Source organism: Pimephales promelas, chromosome 16, assembly GCF_988280905.1.
Source record: "Pimephales promelas chromosome 16, fPimPro1.hap1.1, whole genome shotgun sequence".
NCBI classification, from domain to species: domain Eukaryota; kingdom Metazoa; phylum Chordata; class Actinopteri; order Cypriniformes; family Leuciscidae; genus Pimephales; species Pimephales promelas.
The window spans coordinates 7964121-7969510 of record NC_142784.1 but is presented as its reverse complement, the minus strand read 5'-3'; the positions used below and the strand labels follow the sequence as shown (position 1 = coordinate 7969510).

General features: G+C 42.6%; 1 long non-coding RNA gene across 1 annotated transcript; it reads right to left on the bottom strand.

The window, feature by feature from the left end:
• Positions 1 to 886: 886 nt before the first annotated feature.
• Positions 887 to 2501, bottom strand: LOC148973300 (uncharacterized). The gene is made up of 3 exons (XR_016146758.1): positions 2143 to 2501; positions 1090 to 1253; positions 887 to 931 (listed from the first exon to the last, which is right to left on the bottom strand). It is a non-coding gene; the product is annotated as an uncharacterized LOC148973300 (long non-coding RNA).
• Between the last annotated feature and the right edge of the window lie 2889 nt (positions 2502 to 5390).

Here is a 5390-nt window from a genome sequence, read left to right as displayed (position 1 = left end):
ACAATACAGGAAAGTACTTACTAATACAAACACACAGAGAGCAAATTTAGCCGATGAATGAGAGGGCCTCTAAATATAGGCCTCTTTTAATGCTGCCTCATTCTCACAGGCCAATCAGAAACTGCGGAAAAGATGCTCGTCGATCACTGTCAGACACTGCTCCAGACACTCTGGAAATGAGTTTACACGCGCAACAACACAACGAGTAAAACAAGTAGTGGACTCGCATCATTTCTGAAGACACGTTTGGCAATGATACTTCTTATCACAGAAATTGCTCTCGTTCACACACACAAACATACACAAGCACGCACACATACACACAGCAGCTGGATCTCAGCAGTGCACAGTGACCCTGATGATAAGCGCAAACTGTACTTTTACTACACATAACAGACACACACACACACTCACACAGACACTGATAATAAGACAGCTGTGTGGAGGAGACCTTCATCTCTTTCTCTCCCTCCTCAGATCTCTCCTTCTCACTAATCGTGCTGTCGGCATTTTTTTTTTTAGTGGCTAAACAACGTGCATTTTGAATTTAGTTTTCCACTTGTTATGCACAAAAAAAATGTAATTGTGACAAAATGATTACTTATTCAAAAATCCATCAATTTTCCAAACCCTGTCATGGCACGAAAAGAACAGTCAAGGATTCAATAGCAAGTGAAAACTGGTGTTTATTAACAAAAAGAAGTTCAGTGGCAGTGCAGGTCCAAAGAAAGGCTGATGGATCATTTTCCAGGCTCGGTAACGCAGGACTCAGTGGGCAGATGGCGAAACAGGAACGGTCCTTAGAAATGGGCAAAATCCATAGATCAGGAAACAGGAACGATCCTCAGGACAGGGCAAAAACCATAACTCAGGAAACAGGAACTGGAGCAAGGGAAAAGACCGTGAACCACTGGAGAACCTCCACAACCATCTGACAAAGACAAGATGAAGAGACAAACAATATATTGGACATCCTCATTCAGAACAGCTGGCGCTGATCAGCTCATCAGCGGAGATAACGAGCCGTGCTGATGAGCCCATTCAACAACACGCACTCACATAGCGCCTGGCGTTCCCAGACACCTTCACCTGTTGATTGTAATCATCGATAACGGACTGATCCAGGATGTCCCTGGCAGGAACCCAACTTCTTTCCTCTGGACCATAACCCTCCAAGTCCACCAAGTACTGGAATCCGCATCCCCTCTGTCTCTAAACCAGAATAGGGTTAACCAATTAAGTAGGCTCATCATCTACGAGTCGCGGCGATGAGATGAGAACGAAACACGGGCTTAAATTTAGACACATGAAAGACAGGATTAATCTGAAGGAAGGTTGAGGACTAATGAGCCACCGGACTAATGATCTTGGTGAAAGGGGCCAATGAATTTGGAAGCAAGTTGATTAGAAACGGAGCATAGAGGAATGTTTCTGGTTGAAAGCCACACCTTTTGACCAACGACATATCCGGGAGGCTTAGACCATTGCCGATCGGTTTTAGCCTTGGTGTGCGCCCCCACTTGGAGTAGAGTCTCACGGGCTCTAGTCCAAGTACAGTGACACCTCTGGACGAAAACTCAAACTCAAACTGGACCTACACTCAAATGGAGATAGGCCCGTGGACGATACTGGTAACGCATTGTGGGTGTGCTCCACCATAGACAGTTGTTGGCCTAAGAGGAAGGATTCTTGGAGACAAAACATTGCAACACCCTCTCCAAATCTTGGTTGGCTCTCTCTGTTTGGCCATTTCTCTGGGGATGAAACCCTGAGGACAGACTGACAGTCGCTCGCAACAACTTCTTGCCAAAATTTGGGCACAAACTGGGGTCCCCTGTCAGAGGGGAAGGAGGAGAAATATAGAGAATTTAACAAGGAGCTACACATGGTGTTTATAGATCTGGAAAAAGCATACGACACTATACCAAGAGACCTGATTTGACACTGCATCAGTTTAAAGGACAACTCCGGTGCAAAATGAACCTTTGGTCTAATTACACATTGTTACCTAGTCAACCGTTATCTGAGATTTGTTTTAATGATTGGCGAATGTAAATTGTAAAACAGTTTAGCCTATAATGCTAGTATAATGCTAGTATATAGGGCATAGAGTAATGACAAATAAAAATCGCTTGTTATTACCACTAACAAGGCTCAAAATAGCCCCAGACAAACACGGTAGCATAATAAGGGTCCCTACATTCAAACCGAAGCATTGAGAACTTTTTCAGTGTCCATACAGTTTAATAAGAAGATATTTTATACACACAGTCAACTTTGCGAATACAGGAAGAAGCCATCTTTGAAAAATAGTCTCTACCAGTCGATATACGAACACCGATCCATGTGCGCTGGTGAGATGTGAATAAGGTGATAAGGTGAGCGTCAACAGTAGTCTACATGTACATATTGAAGAGAAGAAAACGGTTCGTGTTTGTGTTTCTTCAGGATACAACGGACCATATGAGATTCTGCACAGTTCAGCGCACTTGGATCGGCGTTCGTAGATCGACTGGTCGAGACTATTTTTCAAAGATGGCTTCTTCCTGTATTCGCGTGTATAAAATATCTTCTTATTAAACTGTTTGGACACTGGCAAAGTTCTCAATGCTTCGGTTTGAATGTAGGGACCCTTATTATGCTACCGTGTTAGTGCGGGGCTATTTTGAGCCTTGTTAGTAGTAATAACAAGCGATTTTTATTTGTCATTACTCTATGCCCTATATAGCATTATACTAGCGTTAGAGGCTAAACTGTTTTTAGAGATAAAACTATTTACATTCAGCAATCATGAAAACAAATCTCAGATAACGGTTGAATAGGTAACAATGTGTAATTAGACGAAAGGTTCATTTTGCGCCGGAGTTGTCCTTTAAGACAGGTCCCAGAGATACATTGATATCATCAAAGATATGTACAAGGACTGCACGACACAGGCCAATGTTGGAGAGACAGAGGAGATGGGGATTGAGGTTAGACTGCACCAAGGTTCAGCACTCAGCCCACTGGTATTCATAATAATTATGAATGTGATCAAAGAAGATACATGAGAGGAGACACCATGGGCAATACTGCTTGCGGATGATGTTGTTATAAGTGATGAGGATAGAGAGGAATTAGAGAGGAGACTGGATATATGGAGGGGAAAACTAGAAGGAGCTGTACTGAAGCTAAGCAGAAGCACGACCAAACACCTGCAACATACTGGAAGAGAAGAGAGTATAAGATTAAGAGAGTATGACAGCACAAAGCACGCAAATCTTCCCCAACAAATAGCCTTCCAATAACTGGGAATCACCATCCACTAAGATGGAGGCTATGGGAAAGAGGTAGAGTTGAGAATAAGCAAAGCATGGAGGGAGCTGACAGGAGTTCTGTACGATTAGAAAATATCAACAAAGTTAAAAACACTCATCCATAGGACAGCTATAAGATCGACCCTATTATAAGGAAGTGAGACGTAGCCCATAACAGGAAACTTTTGCAGACAAGATAGGATCCTGTGAGATGCTGAGGTTCTGTCTTGGAATAAGTCTAGAGGAACCCCAAACTAATGAAGAGATAAGGAAGCAAACTCAAGTAATACCAATACTAGATCTGATGAGGAAAAGAAGGCAACAGTGGTTTGGACACATTTGCCGGAGAGACAAAGAGGCGGACATAAGGAGAGCCGTGGAGACGCAAGTAGGAGGAAAGAGAAAGAGGGGAAGGCCGAAACACCGCTGGAAAGAAACCATCAAAACAGACATGGAGTGGTGTGGGTTAGAGAAGGAAGATACAGATGATCGTGACAGATGGAGGTGTCTGGTTGAGATGAAGATCAGGCAGAAACTCACTACCCGAAAAGAGAGAAAGGTGACAAAGGTGATAAATTCAGAATAATTCATCCAGTGCCTTTTGCTTGAAGATCAGAATACATCCCGGCGGCATTTGGAGGGAGGATGACTTGAAACTGTCCATAGGGGTCCATGCAGAGGACATTTGTTTGGTTCTTGTGGTCTTTGCTGAGGGTCTATGACGAGGTCTGTCTGGTTGTCAATACACATGTCCGACCTCGAGCACTGTTCCTGTGGTTATTTTTGAATAAGAGGTGGGACAATTCCAAGTTACTTTCCCTAACACCTTGTCCTTTGCAATGTGACAAGATTCCATCAACAAGTAATTTATCTGTCTACACTGAACAGCAAAATGTTCACAATCAATCACAGCCAATCAGAGCATTGTGTGGATGACTTCTATGACATCCATCCATCTGGTTTTCTTTGTGAAATTTGAGGTTTTTGTTATTTATCATCTAATGTTTCAATCAATCTCTCCTTTCTCATATGTTATGTCAAATGTACACAATATGACCAACACTCCCTACTAATGAATGGGTTTGCCATTCCAGTAATTCCAAATAAAAAGCAAATATAATGCTTCAACTTACAAACTCCACAAGTTTGTCCTTTTTCTTTACAAAACAGCAATACCCTGTGCGCAAAGGGGCATCCATAAAGAAATGGTTTACCTACTGAACATTTTTCAATGTCTGGTCTCACTGATGCTCTTGCATCCTGTTGAACATTTACTTTCAAAAGCATGACCAAAGGAATTACGTCTTTCCTTTCCTTTTAAATAAATCCTAGCTTGCACCATTATACACGTGAGATATGTGGACCAACTGAAGACAAAATGCTTTTTGTGGAAGGAGACTCAAATAGCAAGTGAGAAACAGTAGATAATAGCTAATAGCTGTTTTGACTATCCTGAGTAGCTCATCAGTGACATTGGACAACAGTTCTGTCTAAGCTTGTGGCGTACAGCACACTAAATCATCTCCTTACTGCCCAGTGACCAAAGATCATCTCAAGGTCAAAAAGGCATTCACTAGTGTCACCCTCTCCAGCCTCTCTTGTGTAAGAGTGCCTGCAGCTGGTTAACTTACTGAGATATGCTACTGTCAAATTGGATGCCCTCCACTGTAATTGCTCAGTCTGGTCCTGTGTCATACGTATACTCAGTGTTGGGGAGTGGTTAACTACAAGTAGCGTAAGTACTTAACTACATTTTTCAGTAGCTGGCAGTAGCTCAGTTGTTTTTTAAACCAACGCATTCTCATCCCAAAAAGTCGTATAACTGACGTTTTGGGACGTCTTTTGACCATACGTCAATATTCGCCTTTTTAGGGCCCCCTTAAACGTCGGTAGATGGTGATCCCGGGCCGTCATACAACTGACGCTTTACCTTTAACGTCAGTTAGGTGACGGGTTAGGTTTAGGGTTAGGTTTAGGTCTGGGGTAGAGTTAGGATCCCATAACCTCATCTACCGACGTTTAAGGGGGCCCTAAAAAGGCGAATATTGACGTATGGTCAAAAGACGTCCCAAAACGTCAGTTATATGACTTTTT